The sequence below is a fragment of the Mesoplodon densirostris genome, chromosome 10 (genome assembly GCF_025265405.1).
Source record: "Mesoplodon densirostris isolate mMesDen1 chromosome 10, mMesDen1 primary haplotype, whole genome shotgun sequence".
In the NCBI taxonomy this organism is placed as follows: Eukaryota; Metazoa; Chordata; class Mammalia; order Artiodactyla; family Ziphiidae; genus Mesoplodon; species Mesoplodon densirostris.
Genome location: NC_082670.1, coordinates 106,312,787 through 106,330,582, shown reverse-complemented (window position 1 = coordinate 106,330,582; position 17,796 = coordinate 106,312,787).

The window sequence follows — 17,796 nt, the reverse complement described above, 5'->3', positions numbered from 1 at the left end:
CCTGTGGTCCCCAGTCCACTGGGGGGCGTCTCCACATGGCGCAACCTGCCCACACTCACACTGACCTCACGCCTTCCCCCCTGGTCCTTAGGGGTCGGGAGCAGCTCTGTGTAGCTGCCCATTGGCCAGGGCTTCCCGCGTCGAGGCCCCCTCTCTGCGGGCCATCTGTCTGCCTTCTGCCGCTCAGCAGCCCTGGGATATGGGGACCAACACTGAGAGGTGACAGGACTGATGAGGTCCCCTGGCGGACGGGCAGCTGATCCAGGTTGACACTAATAGTGGTGCCGGGCTGGGCCCCCAGGCCTCAAGAAAGAGCCACGTGGGAAGGGCGGGGGAGGTGAACGGAGGTGGGGGGCCTCAGGACTGTGCCTTTCCCAACCCTGTGGCTACGGGGGTGCCATGCCTCTTCTGCTTGCAACCCCCAGTGGTAAGGGGCTCACTCCTCCTGGCCGTCTTTGCCCTCCCTGCTCCGCTCTGCCTGAGACAAAGCTCCTCTTCCTCACCCTGTGAATCCAGCGCCTGGCGAGGTCTGACGCTGCCCTGTGGACCCCCAGACCTGCCTGCTGCCCTGCTCTGGGTTAGCACCTGGGGCCTCTCTGACCTGTACAGAACCAGGAGGCTTTTCTGAACTCCAAGGTCTGTGACTGTAGCTGGAGAGGCTCTAAGGTGGTTTGCAGAATAAAATGAGGACAGGGCTGCGGCCACCTGTCTACGTGTATATTTCAGGCTGGTGGGCTCTGCGTCTACTTAGCCTCCCCCCACTCTGCCCCTACAGCGAGGCCAGCCCGGGGCACTGTTTCCAAGGTCTGGCTCTTTTAAATTTAGCTGCAGGAAAAAGCAGTTTGTGCGGGCCTGGACCACGGAGACAATCAGCAACAGGAAAAAGTCATCCGAGGGGAGTTTTCAGTGAATTATGGAGGCATTGTTCCTGCGCCCAAGGAGCCGGGGCTGCTGGTCCAGCCTCGCTGACCCAGCCCAGGCCTCTGGGGCCAAACACTGACTGAGCTGCGTCAGGACAACACAATGTAAGCGTCTGAAGGCCAAAAAAAAAAAAAAGAGCAGAGGAAGAAAAATACTGGAAATTCCCTGTGTCCCAGCGATGGAAGAGCCTTTCTTGAAAGTCAACAGCGAGGGAAAGGTTGCTGCCCGCCCAGGCGGGGGGCCTCAGAAACGGGAGGAAGTCACAAGCGATATTTTGAGATATTTTCAGTCTGGTGTGATGCCGGTCGATTTTCCAAAACATGAGGGCCTCATGCTGGGGGGAGAGTTGAGGTTGGACAGAGGTTGACCGGGGGTGGGGCCAGGCTCAGGATGGGCTAGGATGAGGACATAAACAGAAGCTGACCCAGTTGGAGAGCTCTGGTGTCCCAGCTGGCTGACATGCAGGCCCCTCGAAGCCCTGGGAGAGCCAGGGGGTCTCCCATTGATCTAGAGGCCCTTTTGGCTCTCACCTTGATGAGAGGATCACAGATGAATACTGGGATCCCCTGCACAGAAAGCCTGCTAGGTGGCCAGGCAGATTCCACTTGCTCACCTCTTCCGATGGGGAGCTCACTACCTAATATCAGCCTAACCCACTTCTGCATGGCTCAGCCTGGGAGAAACAGTAGCAATGCTTCTGGAGGAGACACAGTGGTGAACAAAATAGACAAAAATGTGTGTGCTCATGGAGCTGACATTCTAGTGAGGAGACACAGACAATATACAAAATTAATAATGTTTATAGCATGTTAGAAATCATAAGCACTATGAGAAGGAGCAGGAGGTGCTTGAGATACAATTTGAAAAATAGGGGGTTAAAGAGAAAATTCCTTCTCACTCTCAGCTGGGCCCAGCCCCCACCCTGCCCCTGGGCCCATAGCCCATCTGCTCCTTGAGTCCTGGGACAGCCTCGCTCTGCTCCAGGCTGAGCAGGGCCAGCGACTCATGGGAAGGGAGCTCCAGCCCCCTCCTCCCCGCCCTGCAGCGGGTCAGAGCTGAATGCCTTCCCCAGAAGTGGGAACAGCACTTTAAAACCCTTCCCTCTATGAACGCACCTCTGTCCCAATTTAGCTGTTTTAGAAGCTGTCCCCCGTTACTTCCCCCTGAGCCCCCCGACTTCTGACGCCGTGAGCGGCCAAGAAGCCATGCCTCCTCTGTCCAAGGTACTGCGCGTGTGCCCACCCAAGATGAAGGATTTGCATTTATTCCTCTTGCTTCCTCTTGCGGAATTCTTTTTGGCACAGAGGTGGACCACTTATGAGACAAAGAGTTAATAGTAACATACAAAGAGTGCCTAAAAATACGCAACAAAAATAGAGGAAGGAATACAGGCAAAGACTCTGATCAGGCAATTCGCTCCAGAAATGCAAATGGCCAATAAATAAATGAATGCAGAGCTGCTCCGCGCTCAGGCAGTGGTGGAGACACAAACAAGAAGAACAGTGAGATGCCATTTCTCTCCCATCAGACTGGAAAACAATATTAAATATTGATAACATCCAGTGCCAGCAAGGAGGGGGGCAGTCAAGCAGTTTTGACACGGCTGGTGGGAGTGTGAGTTGCCACAGTCTTTTGGGACAGTAATCTGCAGTTTCTATTAAAGTTTAAAATGTGTGTGCCCTTTGATCCAGCAAAACCATACAGACACATAGGTGATAGGTACAAGTGTATTTGTTCAAAAAAAAAGGCATATACTAAGTGTTGATCAATAGGGCAATGCTTGAATGAATCCTGGGACATTCATTCTATAAAATATTTGGCAGCCATATGTATGGACCTGGAACCGTGTTTGTGTATATTACTGAACAAAAAACAAGTTGCAAAGTCAGGTACATGGCGTGATCTTATTTTTGTAAACATGTTTTGAAAGAGCAAAGAGTAAAATGGAAAGAACTATTCACCAAACTGCTAACGTTGTTTACCCCAGGGCAAGAGGATCGCTAAGGGCAAGGTTGTTATATGTTTATGTCACTTCTGTATTGTTTGACTTTCACAGTCAGTTTTTATAGCTCCAATAATTTAAGTAGTAAATACTTTTTCTTAAAAGCCATTTTGAGATGTTCTTATGAAGGTCTGCCCATAAGAGGAGGTCATCGTCTCTCTGCCGAGCTGGGAGTCTGGCAAACCCTCCAAGGAGTATTCTGGTGTCCACGCCTCACCCCACATGAGCAGGAATCCCACTGCTCACTGAGCCTTGTGGGTTCTCCCTGCCTCAGTTTCCCATATCTGCCTCTTCCGTGCCTCATGCTACCTTCCCTGTTCTGTGAATAGTGCTGGTTCCAGAAACTGTGTGGAAGGGACTGGGCTGGGTTTCCTGATCCTGGTCAAAGATTTGGGAGACCAGGACAACAACTAGTTTCCACCTTGCATGCCAGCTCTGAGCAGTGACAGAGGCTGCTATGCAGAAAGGGATTCTGAGGCCATTTCTAGGCTCCACTGGCAAGAGTGTGTGATTGATAAGCAATGTCTGCTCTTGTCAGGGGACTGGTCAATGGAAGCACCAAAGTCACTGATGGTCCATGCTTGGTCTAGGCCAGCGATTCCCAGCCTGAAACATGCACAGGAATCACAAGGGATCTCGTTAACATGCAGATTCAGGTCCAACAGGTCTGGGGCAGGGTCCAAGAGTCTGCATTTCTAGCAAGTCCCCAGGAGATTTGGGGCTGCTGGTCTGAGGACCACCCTTTGGGGAGTGTGGGTCAAGGATATTTGCAATCTCCATTCACAGCTACCTTATCTTCTCCCCCAAGTTTTCACACATTTGCAAACAGAAGTGATCAAACCCACCCCACTGTCCAGCACTTTTTAAAAATTAATTAATTAATTAATTAATTATTTTTGGCTGTGTTGGGTCTTCGTTTCTGTGTGAGGGCTTTCTCTAGTTGCAGCAAGCGGGGGCCACTCTTCATCACGGTGCGTGGGCCTCTCCTTGTCGTGGCCTCTCTTGTTGTGGAGCACAGGCTCCAGACGTGCAGGCTCAGTAATTGCGGCTCACGGGCCTAGTTGCTCCGCGGCATGTGGGAACTTCCCAGACCAGGGCTCGAACCCGTGTCCCCTGCATTAGCAGACAGATTCCCAACCACTGCGCCACCAGGGAAGCCCTGTCCAGCACTTTTTATATCCATCACATCTCTGATTCTTGGAACAGCCCAGGTTATTATTATCTTCCTTGACGGACGAGGAACAGGAGGTCCGGGAGGGGAAAGAAGTCACCCATGGTCCCCCAGCCACTGGTGGCAGATTGATCGCCCACCTCCCTCACCCCCAGCCACCTCCTTTCTGGAGCCAGAAACCACCCAGAAAGACCCTGCTGCTCCCTGAAAGCCCTGCGTTCCCGGCCATAAATAAGTCCCCGGCTGCACCAGGTCCCTCCCCTTCCCTGGGCAATGTTTCACAGCAGGCTGGGGCTGGATGGCTGTGGAGGGAAGGGAGGCTCGCCGACAGCATGAGTTATGGGCTCCGGGAAGCCCATTCGTCACTGAAGGGAGAGAAGTTAACTCGAGCTTATTAACTCTACACGTTTATTATTCACATTGATCACCCAGCAGACAGCACCTGCCACCCCACCCCAGAACCGCCGTGCATTCTGATCACAGGATGGTGTTGTGGCTAGGGGGACTCCCGAGTCCCCAGGAAATGCAGGTGGAGCACAGCCACCTGCGCTGCCCCTTCTAAGAGGCAAGGAGGGTTTCTCATCAGTGGCCTGTCACTCGTCTGCTCCCCACACATCTGCCAGCCCGTGTTTCGGGCCAGGCTCTGAGCCGGGAGCTGGGACGCCGGGGATGCACAATCTGACCCCGTCTCCACCATCACGGGCTGGCCACCAGGCAAAGGAGATGGGACAGCCTGGTGGTTGGGAGCCCAGCCTTGTGGTCTGCCCGGTTTGATCTCCAGTTCCACCACTCAGCAGCAGGTGACCTTTCATTTAAGTCCTGTGACTTTTCAGAGACTCCATTTGTCATCTGTAAAGTGGGGACATGCTCATTCACTAGACTAATATTTATTGAGTCCCTACAGAAGCGAAAGACTCGCTGCCCTCAGAGAATTTGTATTTGGAGATGGAGACAGACATAAAGCAATTGAAGAACATAAATAGAGTCATTTCAGTTAGTGGCAAGTGCCAGGAAGAAAATAACCTGGGTCACCCTGTGGAGAGTGACTAGCAGCATTGAGGGGATATGGGTGGGGTGCCCTGGCCTCTCCAAGAAGGTGGCGTTTGAGCTGAGACCCGAATGATGGGCAGGAGGCAGCCAGGGAGAGAGCTGGGCCAAGGGAGAGGGAGAAAACTGCAAGGACACTAGCCTTGCTTGGGCAAAGATGTGCGTGGGGACAAGAGAAGAGGCTGGGGTGCCTGGGAGTTCAGTGAGAGGGCGGGGAGGAGAGAGACGGGGGCCAGCAGCTGATGTAAGGACTTCAGATTTCATTCCACTGGCTGGTTTTAGGTTAAAAGAGTTGTTAGGGATATGCCCATACTTGACCTCCCTCCATGGCTGTTATGAAGTCCAGTGGACACTGGGTGCCACGGTCTGATCCCTGTTGCAGGACAGTGCCCCCTGTCCCTCAACTGCAGTGATAATGGCTCCTAATGGCTGACAGCTGCTGCCCCTCTCCTGGGCATTGCCCTTGGCTGCCACCCTTCTCCAGGGCCCCCTCCCCTCAAGGTGGGGCTAACTCTGTGTTGCTCCTGGCACTCCAGAGCTGTGCCGAGGCCCGTCTCCAGCCAGGACCACAGCCTCGCTTGGCGTTTTGCCTTTGCCCTCCCTGTATCCCTCACTCCTGCTGAGAGCACTCCTTCAATAATTCACATACACCTGGATCCCTGACTTGGGCTCTGCTTCTAGGGGACCCAACCTAAGACACGAGGATAGATCCAGCAGTGACTGTAAAGGCTGAACCCAAGGCCTGCCATGCAGTGGTAACTCAGGGTGAGCAACTTGTCTGGTTTCACCAAGTCATCCATGGTTTTAGCACTGAAATTCCTGCTTTCCAGGAAACTCCCTGGTCCTGGGCAAACCAGGATGGTTGCTGGCTGGTAACTGCTTGATGAGATACATTCATCCATCCAGCAAATACCACTTGCTGTGAGCCTGTGCCTGGTTCTGTCAGTGGAGCCATGGCAAGGTCCAGCCTCACGGAGCTCACAGTCCAGCTGCAGGAGGCTGGCAGTATCATCAGACGCTTACTCAGGCCTGCAGGTCAGGAGAGCCGTCCTTGAAGGGGGAGGAGTTGCTGCCCGTGAACGAGGAGGGGTGTTCAGGAGAGCACCCACCTCGGGGAGCTGATGGTCAGGAAAGCCCAGAGCTTCAGATCTCCAAATGCAGAGAGAGGGCGCGAGAAGCAGGTTCTGCGGTGCCACCAGCCATACCCTCAGCTGCTCCAGGAAACAGGAAAGCCCATAATGCCTGCAAATCGAAAACTTCTTTGGGGAGAGCCCTCTGGGGCCACTGAGTCTCCTGGGCCATCAGTCAAGGCAGTTAAGACAGGACTGGGAACCCCCCGTGAGCCCCACAATAGCCCAGACAAGTGGATCTAGTATCTCCATTTTACGGACAGGGAAACCGAGGCTTAAAGAGGAGTCATCACTTGCCCAAAGTCACCCATCCAGTGAGTGGTGAAGCCTGGGAGGGGTCCCAGGGCTCTCAGGCTCCACAGCCACTAGGCCACCTCATTAATTCCAGAAGACAAGGAAGGCATTACAGCCTACACTTGATTCATCCCTTTCAACACTCCCCTTTCATCCACTCTCTGATTCTAGGGGGAAGTGGATGAAAGTGCAGGTCCCAGAGCGAGCCTGCCTGGGTCCAGACTCCAGCCCCATCATCCCTCTCTGTGCCTCAAGGGCCTCGTCTCTCAAAGAGGGGATCACAAGAGCACCTCCCTCCAAGGCTTCTTGCGAAGATTAAACAAGTTAATATATGGACAGCACTTAGAGCAGAGACTGGCATACTGTCTCAGCTATTATTGCTTTTTTTTATTACCATGACTTAGTACAAGCAAGTCATGAAAATAAAACATTGGAAACAACCTAAATGTTCAGCAGAAGAGGAGTTATTAAGCAAACCATGATTATCTATTTCAGTGGACACAACATTGATTAAGACAGGTGGCCTTGGCACAGAAATAGACAACTAGACTAAGAGAACAGAACAGAAAGTCCAGAACTAGACCAACATGGGTGGCATCACCAGATTTATGACAGCGGAGACACTGCAGTGGAGTGGAATAAGGATGATGAATTTTAAATAAATGCTGCTGGATTGGTTGAGTATGCACATGGGGGAGAAAAGATCCTTGACCCCTACCTCACGCCATACACTCATATCTGCTTCAATGAACTCCAAGCAGCCATCAACTTGACCAGAACATTGGATCTGTGTAAGTTTCCCTAGTCCTGCACTTTGAAGAAGGTAATCTTATGAGAAAATGTGAGAACTTGGAATAATAAAGCCACTTCAAGAGCATGCACAGACACTGATGAGGAAGGCAAGGTGAATTTCGGTGGCATCAGTGGCTTCATGTGAATGAAAATTTTGGTTGTGATGGTTATCCTTTCAGTAAAGTGATGGACAGTCCTTTATTTTGAAGTTTTCTCACATAATTCACCCAGTCCAAGGTAATCACAGGAGTAGGAAGATGAATTTTAGGCAACAAGTAGTCAATAAGAAAGTTCCGATTTCCTTTGGAGAAAAAGGAAAACATGTTTTGTTGTCCCCCGACAGCGAGATGGAAAAAAATAAAATAACCAAGGGAAAAGTCACCCCACGCTTTCCTTGTGGCCGTGGGCCCCCACCACCGTTGGCGCCGCGAGGAAGTCGAAGGTTGAGTGAGCAAAACATGTTTTCCTTCGGCAGGACGTCTGTAGGAACTGTTGGAATCAATTATTGGGAAACACAAAAATAAAATAAACTTCAGCCTGTGGTAAACATTACCCCTTCTTTCTGGGATCAGGAAAACAAAGGTCAGGATTGGGGTCAACGTGGAACAGTGGGCCAGCACGCCAAGCAGGAGGCCACGACCTGGGCTTTGGTGAGGCCTGGCGAGGCGGGAGCCTTCCTGAGCCTCAGTTTACCCAGCTGCAAATTCATGATAAGGTGTCCATCTCACAGAGTTGGGGGAACTCACTACTCAATGAATGTGTACTTGGCTCCTACTCTGTGCCAGGCTGTGGGCTGGGCACTCGGAGGTGCTGTTTTTGCAGTGCTGGTGTGCACAGGGCCAGCTTCACGGGTGTGCGGCCATTGCAGCCGCATGGGGACCCACACTCAGGAGGGCCCCGTGCTTGGTTTAAACCCCCATGTTCCACTGTCACCATTAGGAATTCTTAATTTTTAGACGAGAGGCACTGCATTTTCATTTTGCACTCGGCCCCCAATTGCACGGCCGGTCCTAGCTGTGATGCTTTTCGCTTGCTCCCTGAGTGTGTCTGACCCCCCAGGTTCCCTCCAAGGCTTGGCACAAAAAGGGTGCCCATAAATGGGGTTGAAATGAATGTCAGAGGAAAGGCCGGGGGTTACAAATACTGCTCTACCACCCGCCCCACGTGTGCCCTGGTCACAGGGAACCCCTCAAACCCTCATCAGTGCTGCGACTGCCGCTGTTTGGGGGGAAATCATCTCCATTTTGGTTGGGGAGATCCTGAGTTAAGTGCAATGGGAAAAGCACCAGCCGTGTGGTTACAACAGACCTGGGATCACAACCATCTGCTGCTCGCTGCCTATGTATTCCCAGGCAAATTTCTTGGCCTCAGTTTCCTCATCTGTAAAATGGGTATAATCATACCTGCCACACAGAGTGCCTGTGGTGATTAAACATAACATGTCAAGCGCCACAGCTCCACCAGTTTGAGGAGGCACCGAGCCCACATCTATGTAGGCAGGAGTGTCTGCCACCTGAGGGAGGCAAATCATCCTCGGACTTTAAGAGTTTGACTGGACCCCAGAGCAAAGTCTGGATGCTGCTGCCTTTACTAATGTAAAGTGTGAACAAATTTTATTTATAAATAGTTAAAAATTAGTTAAACTGTCAAGTCAGTGAGGAGTGGCATGTGGGTTAGACCTTCACAAACAATAAAAGACATCAAATTCTAATTGATGGCCTACTTTGTGCCAGATACTTCTTTACTAGTAATACTCAGGAATAATATCTAACATACTGAGCGCATGTTACATAACAGACACCGGGCTAAGCACTGCAGGGTCATCATCTTACTTCGTCTCCCCTAGTGGGTACGTGCGGTAGGTGCTAGAAATGCCCCATCTTATAAATGAGGGGGACACCCAGAGGGACAAGGACTTGCCAGGAGCTCAGGGCTGGGAGATGGGGCGGGGGTTGGGGCTCAAACCCCAGTGTGTAGTCCACACCCTCGTCCCAAACTCTGAGCTGTCAGGCTCTGTCCCCAGCTCACACTGTGAGATCATCAGAATTTGTCAGACCATGTGCTGAAGGTCCCCTCCCTCACACACTGTCCCCTCCCTAGGGGCTCCCCTGAGCTGGAGACGTTCAGGCTCCAGCCTGCAGCCCCCCTGCCAGAAGGCAGCTAGGAGGCAGCTCCTGCGGGGTACCATGAGTGCTTTCTGCAGCTTTTTCTAGAAGGATGGAGACCCCCAGTTGTGGGGCAGTGCACTGGTGCCCAGAGCACTGAGTGTTTTCATGGTGTCGGATTCATTTCTCTAAGTGTCTGGATTTCAGGTAGAGGAGGCTCACCCCAGAAGTTGATGGTGTCCATGACAGGCGGTCACATTGCCTCCGGGTCCCTCCGCATGGGTGCACATGCGCTTATTAAGCTAATTAACATGGTCCTTGCAGAGCCGCTCCCCCGCCCTCTGCCACCAGCCAGCAGAGGGGCAGAGCTCCATTCCGGAAAATAAATCAGGAGTCGGGCCTGGTGGCTCATCCAAATGCCTCTTTTAAAATCGCCAGCCTTGCAGGTGCATTGGGGAAGGTAACATTGCCACCCCCATTCCGCAAAGATGTCTCACAAGGGGAGGAGAGCCCTGTGAGGACATGAGCTCCCTGTCCCTGGGGTAAGTCAAGAGCAGGTAGGAGGTCAGAGGTCGGAGGTTGGAATCGACTGCCTGGCAGGCCTTCCCAGGGCTGCACCAGCTCGGCAGGGCAGGGTGTGGACATGTTCATGCCCCCTCAGACACTCCGCACCCTGAGATTATCAGTGGACCAGGGTCTCAGCTGATGACCCAGTTGGAACTTCAGGCTTTTGGGCTGGAAAGGATCCCTGTGCTCCTCCCAGCCCAGTCTCCACTCACAGTGCGGCCTCCACAGCCTCAACCCCGTGTTTCCCAAAATGAAGACTCTCCACCTCAACCTCAGGGAGGCTTAACTCGCTGGGCCTGGAATGGGGTTTTGGAGTTCACGCTTTAACCAGCGCAGAGGGTGCTTCAGTCCAGGAAGTTTGTGTTCACCTATGTTAACCCAATGATGTGGCTGATGGCAGTAGCCTTGACAAAGCCCTGGAGATTTTTCAGAAAGTCAATCACCTTTTCTCATCTGTGCGTGAGGCCCCTTTCAGCTCTGCGGAAGGTTAAGGAGAAAGGCACAGGCCCCTGGGTTTCCCCTCAACTCTGCCCCCTCCCAGCTGTGCGGTCTTGGGCTCAAGACTTTGCTTCTCTGCGCCTCAGTTACCTCATCTGAAAAATGGGGATAATGATACATCCCTCCCAGTGCACGAGTCCCCTACACAGTTCTTGGTGATTGTTAACATTCGTGAACAAAACTAGTTCCTTACAGGGCAGGCATTTAACCCTTGCTCCCCTCACCTCCAACCAGCTCCTCTTGAGAGCTGTCTTCCTGGCCGAGAGAACACATCTCTTCAGACTGTGGAGGTGAGCGGGGGTTTGGTGATAAGGCCCAGGAAGGGGGGCCTCTGTCACTATCGTCCCTTCAGTACGCAGCAGATGTTACAGTGGCTCTCACTGTGTGCCAGGCTCTGCTCCGGGCGCCCTGCCCTCCCTGAGCTGTCGTACCAGGTGGGGAGACGGACACCACACAGGGAAACAGATAAATCCTGAGACGATCTCAGATATAGGTAAGTGCAGGCGAAGAAGAGACACTGGGTAAGGGGATGCTGAGGGACTGGAGGGGTGGGATTGTCTCTGAGAAGAGGTGACATTGGAGACCTGGCGGATGAGGGGGTCAGCCCAGCCACGTGAGCAATTGGGAAGGCATTTTAGAGAGCAGGAAAAGTCCCAGGGGCTGGAGGGAGCCGGGCAGGGTCTGGGATGGAGAGGAAGGCCAGTGTGGCCAGGGCCCAGGGTGGTGGGAGATGGGGTGGGAAGGGGGCGTGGTGAGGCAGGGAGTGTGGGATCTCGAGAGGCCGCGGCGAGGAGAGCAGCGTCTGCCACAGTGCGGGAGCTGCGTCCACCGCATCCTCCTCGCAGCCCTTGGATGTCCGAGGGAGGGAGGGTGGGTGTGTCCTGGTGGGCCGTCAAGGAAAAGGCTGGGCCCCTGAACGGTGGCAGCAGTGGGGCAGGTCATGAAGTCCCCGCCCTACCCTGCTCCCCAGCACCAGCACAGATGGTGTCTCCCCATGACTCAGGTCTCTCCAGGGTCCTGGGCAAGGTCCCCCCAGGAAATACACCATTCAGAGTCCCTGTCACTCTGTGTGTCCGCACAGCCAGAGGCAGATCTTTAAGCGTGCCTGCCTCACCCTCCGTGGCTCCGCCTTGCTCTGAGGATAGACCCAAAGGCTCTCTGCTCCCCCCTCCCCCGCCCCTGTGCCTCGCTGATCCCCAGATAGCACACCTGCTGCCCCGCTGCCCGAATGCTCCCCTCCCCCACCTGCAGCCCTGGTCATTCCCTGCAAGTCTCTGCTCTGCACGGACATGTGGGCCTATTGACCTCCTGACCCCCGTCTACACACTCAGCCCACGAGGCAGGAGGTTGTCGTTCATGTCACTGTCGCTGCCATCAGGGCCTAGAACAGTTCATAGCACAAGCGAGTACGCGCTGGACGAGCGGGTAACTCAGTGGACGCTCACAACAGCCCCGCACCGTTTCCTGTTTCACAGGTAGAGAAACTGAGGCTGGAAGGTTCAGTCACCTGCCCCAGGTACACAGCCAGCCCAGCCAAGATTTCAACGGAGACAGCTGACCTCAGACCCCACCGTGTGCCATGCCTTTGCCCTCGGAGTTGAACTCCACGTTGACATCCATCCGATGGGTATGAAGTCCCAGCCCTGCCCTGCCCTCAGAATGGTGGTGAGACTTGGAGGATGTCACCTGTACAGTGCCGCACCCACAAGGGGCTGGTAAGAAGGGGCCTCAGCCAGGCCCGACCTCAGAAGGGTTAACATGGCCTCTTTGTCCCGTGGTTGCCATGGGGACAGTTCCTGTCCTTCAGGAAGCAGGGAGAGCAGTTTCCTGTTTTGAAGAAGGCTCGAGGGCTGTTTTCCTCCAATCAGCCTGCCCAAAGAGGGACAGGAAGCCTAGCGCCGGGCCACCCCTGCTGCTGGGTGTGTGGTGGAGCCATGCCCACGCCCAGCCAGCCAGGAGGGGCCGTTGTGGAAATGCGGCCTCAGGAAAAAGCCAAACGGGCAGCAGAAGGAAAAAAAATGGCTGGCCGGAAGAGGGCGGTCACTTCCTCCACAGACCCTGGATCCCACCCAGTGGTGATAAAAACTCCGAGTGGCCCTGCCCAGCCTCAGACTCCCCTCCCCCAGAACTCAGCCCTTCCTTGGGGAGTCAAAGGCCTGCTGCACAAAGGCTTTTGAGGCCCCTGCTCGTCCCTCTCACCCATCCCTGCACACTGGACACATCAGCCTAACTGGGCTACTGACCCCCAGTTCCCACTCCCACCCGCTGTATGGCAGGCCCTTTCCTGCTCCCCTCTGCTTGTGTGATTTTTTTCCAGGGTGCAGAGCAAAGCTTGCCTCCTCCTGGAAGCCTTTCTCGCATGCGTTTGAGCCCTGCGACCGTGGGTCAGGAACATTCATAAATTGAGGCCTAGTCTCTCTTGGGGTCCCTGCCCCAGCCTCCTTGGGCCATCCTACCTCCAGACTTGTCCCTCTGGCTCCCCTCCCACTCCGGCTACAACACAGGTCTGGCCATGTCACTCCCTCCCCCAGAAACACTCTAAGGCTCCCCATCACCAGCAGGGTAAAGTCCAAACTCTTTGGCCGGCCATTGGAGAGTGTGTCCAGAGCACACTTCTCACCTCGCCCCAATCCTGCCCTCCTCTTCCATCCCCACAGGCTGTACCCTCACCTGGAATGGCAACCCTACCCCTCCACCTGTAAATGCCACTTTAAAGCCCAGCCCAATGTCACCTCCCCTCCTCTAGCCCCTCAGCCCGTTCAATCTTCTGCCTTCACCCCTAGCTCTACTGTGTCACTGTTGGCTGACCCAGGCCCTTTTCTCAGACCAAGCCATGAGCTCTTCAAGGACAGGAAAGGGAAGAGAGAGGGGAAATAACATCCTTTCATCCTCACCATGACCCCGAGAGAAAGGTCTCATTGTTCCCATTTTACAGAGGACAAAATTGAGGTGTACAGAGGCGAAGTGTTCCCCACCCCCCAAGGCCACAGAGCCAGTGACTGGTGAAACCAGGGACCTTCAGGACCCCCGCCCCTCCCTCTGCTCGTGCCTGGCCGGGTGTGTGCAGTGGGATGGGGGTGAGGGCCCGGTCTTTGGGGCACAGGAAGGGAGGGGCGGCCTTGCTAAGCCGAGTCCACCCCGGCAAGGTGTCTGGCTCAGATCTGCCCACCCCTGGAGCCAGGAAGGCAACTCAATTACTTTCCAGGGGGAGATAAGCCCTGAAGCTGATGATGTCGCAGCCGAGGCGTTGTGGGGTGAGCAGTCCAAAAGCACAAAGAGGCTGCAGGGCCGGGGTCACTTCCGTTTCATAACATGCATTTTATCCCCGGAGACAAAAGGCATAGAGCTGCTCCTCGTGGAAACCGGGAAACCAGGGGGACTCTGCTACAGAGAGGGATGCGAAGGTAGCTGGGCTTGGGCCCCAGCTTTATGGAAGCGCCCCCATCTCAGTGGGAAACAAAACCCCGATGGTTCCCCCACCCCGGGCCAGGAAGCAGGGTTCAGGCTGCCTCCCCGTGCTCCCGAGGGGCTCCCCCGTTGCCCCCTCTCACCCATCCCAGTATACAGAGGCTGCTCAGTAAATGCTCTCTCCCATCCCTCTCCTGCTCTGATCGTGGGGTGTGCATGCCCCAGTTCCTGGTGTACTTTGTTTGTAAGCATTTATTGAACACCAACTCTCTATTAGATGTTTAAATGATAATGATCATTTCTTGAGCACCTTCTGTCTTCCCCTCTCCCCTCCTGAAGGCTTTAGATAATTCATCTCATTTAATGAGCAGACACAATTATCATATCCTTGACAGGGCAGCAGTGTGTTGAAGTGGGTAAGAAAGCTGCAGAGCCAGGGTGGAATCCCCACTATTCACTAGCTATGTATCCCTGGGCGAATGCCTCAGCCTCTCTGTGCCTTGGTAGCCTTGTCTGTAACAGGGGTAATAACATTGCCTACTTCAGGGGCAGGAGGAGTTTGTTTTTTGGGAGGAGTAAATGAGCTAATATATGCAAAAGACTTACTGAATGCACCAAATAAGCGCTCAGCAAATACTAGCTACCAATGGGGAAGCTGAGGCTGGGACCTGCCCTCCCGCCCAGGTCACACCCAGGTCAGTGTGGCTCCTGACCACTGTGCTCTACCGCCTGTCTGGGAGGTTTGGCCGTGGAGCTCACAGAGCCTGGGCGCTCTCTGTTTCTGGAGATCACATCCAGCTTCGGTGCTGGCTCTGCACTTTGCCGAAGCTTCAGGCAGGCGGGAACAGGGAGCTGAATTTCAGTGGTTTTGATCTGAGGTGACTTAAGTTGTATGCAGAGCTCCACATCATTCCGACTTGGGCCTGGATGTCAGGGGGTGTGGATCCCAGCACTGGAATCCCCTGACTTACCGTAGGATCCCAGGCCAGTTATTTTTCCCTCTGGACCTCAGTTTCTCTGTCTGTCAAGTGGGCATAACACCTACCCTGGGTGGCTCACGTCTGCTGAGAGGAGCAAGTAAGATGGTGAGTGATTTGGAAAGCATGAAATCTAGGCAGACTTTGTGCCCATCACAGAGAAAGCAGTGTAGCCTGGTAGTTAAGAACATGTTCTCAGAGTGAAGGGGGGGTGAGTCCTGGCTGGGCTAGAAGGGCAAGTCACTTCCCCAGTCTGGGCCTCAGTTTTCCCAAGTGTGAAATGGGGAGATAAGAAACACTTAATAGGGTTCTTGGGAAGAGTATGTGTGTGAAAGGCTCAAACCCAGAGAGATGATGGTCATCACCCCCCACTTGGTTATTGACCGCATCCCTGAGCTCAGTGAGTGGTTATAGCTCAGTTCCATAAGGACTAAACAAGTCCAACCACCAGTTGGACATAGCTCCGGATGTTTGGAAAGCCCTCTGGTCTTTCCCATCCATTTTCTTGTATTAGGAAAAGCAAACAAAGGAATAAGCGTTTCAGCTTCACGGCCCATCACTCCACACCACCGTGTGGTTTCAGCTAAACAAGTTCAGACCTGGGTTTTTTTCCCCAACTGCCCTTGGTGCTATAATCTTTTAACGTAGACTTTGCTTAGCCTCAAATCCCAAATTCAACAGTCGTGGCAAGGTCTTAGGCAAGCACTGAGGTCTCTTCCTGCCCTCCCTCTTCTTTCCACAGGCCCTATAGCAAAGAGTAAGCTGGCCGTTGATTGAATTATCTGAGCCTCCCTCTCCTGCTCCTGCCTTGGGGGTCCTAGGTTCTTTGGGTTTTATTGCTAATTCCCAGAATTGATCTTAACTTTTAAAACATATTTTCTTCTTGCATCGAATATTGAAGTGATTGATCCACTCACTCATTTGTACCCATATTCAAACGGACACCTCCCACCCTCTGTACCTCCACCTCCGTCACCTCCTCCAAGGCCACCATCTCCACCACATCCATCAAATCCATAACCTCCATCCACCTCGTCCTCCACCACCTCCGACTACATCACGCCTTCCACCTTAACCGTGATGTTCACAGCTACTTCTATCCTGTCACCACCTCGCCCTCCCCCTCGTCCTTCACCTCCAACATGACCTTTCCTACCTCCGCCATCACCTCCATCATCTTCTCCACCGCTTCCACGCAGGGATCCATAAAGTTTATGAAGGGTCTAAGTAACACAAATTCTGCCATTGATTTCCTATTTCAGAGGCAAAAAGTTTTCCCCACAAAAGGCTGGAGGCTTAAGGACTCTGTAGTGGTTCAGAGACGAATAAGTCCTTTGAAAGGATCAAATTCATTTCTGAATTTGGAGCAACTGAGGTACACCCTAGGCCCTTGCCTGAAACGCGCATAATCTGATTCTATACTGTGGGCATTAAAAGATAAAAACAAGACAAAACCTACAAACTTGGTTAGCTATATGGAAGTGCTTGGTGAGTGCAAAAACATAAGATTTTTCATAATGACAGGAAACAAGAGTTTCACCTCCCCAGAGCCTTTCCACATTATCTAGCTGAAATGTATTGATTCCTGTCTTCAGTATGTGTGCATTGAACATCCTCTGTGTCAGGCACCAACTGGCTCATGAAACAATTCAAATCAGACCTTCATACAAGTTTTATATTTTTAGTGAGCACCTAATATGCACCAGGAGTTCTGCTGGGTGCAGGCCCCCAAATATCCAGAAACGTACTCACCTTCCAATAATGTATTAACAAGGAGACAGAGGTCAGAGGATTAAGTTCTCACCCCAGTGAGAACCTGGGGAAGTCTCTTCTCTACTTCTGTGGACTTTGGCAGCACATCTGGCCAAAAAATAATGGGATGAGTTATCCAGGGCAGTGTTTCTCCAGATGTATAAACAGATCACCTGGAGGTCTTGTTAAAATGCAGGTTCTAGTTCAGTAGGGCTGGGGTGGGGCCTGAGATTCTCCATTCTTAAGAAGCCTCTGAGTGCTGCTGTTGCTGGGCTCCACAGACGATGCTCAGAGAAGTAAGTGTTTCATCTGTGCAATGAAAACATATGGTTATCTGGGACTGCCTGGACCAAACGCTGGACCAAAGGCATCTAGGTTCAGGGAGGACAGCCAAGGCTGCGAAATGCCTCGTGGCCGTTTGGAATTCTGCCTCCTCACAAGCTCCCAGCACAGCTGGTCAAAGTCACAAAAATTTTAGCCTCTGCCACCTTCAGTCCCAGAAAACCAAAGTGATCCCAAACAATAGTCTGAACCTCTGTCCCAGGCCTTTATTTTTGTGGACAACACATATTTTTTGAAGACCTACTAAGTGCTGGGTTCTTTATTAGATGCCAGGGCTGCAGGGTTAAGCAGAGCAGACACAGCCCCTGCCCTGGAGTCATCACCCTGGCATGGGGCCATTTCTGAGCCTTTCGTCCCCAAATGAGGGATAGGAATGGATGGTGGTGGTGCAGGGGCATATGTTCCATGTCCCTCCCCCCACCTACTCCCACATAGTAGATATATTGGCTGAATTGCCTAAGTGAATTGAGGTGCCCCAGCCCCACACCCTCCCACAGAGTGCTGGGGTTGCTGCGAGCCTACACCCTGGCACATAGTGGGCTCACAACCAAACTACTAAATGACCAAGCCACACCTTGAGCTGGGTCCTGGAGAGGCAGGCATGGGACAGCCAGGGCAAGAACAGTCAGGAAAGCTCACGTGAACTCTTAGTTTACTCGGTTTCCTCAAATGTAAAATGGGACGAATTTTGATACCGGCTTCATAAGGTTGTGGTGAGGCTTAAACGAGTAAATATGCAGGTACAGAGCTTAACACCTTGCCAGGCCCACAGTAGGTGCTCTATAAGCAC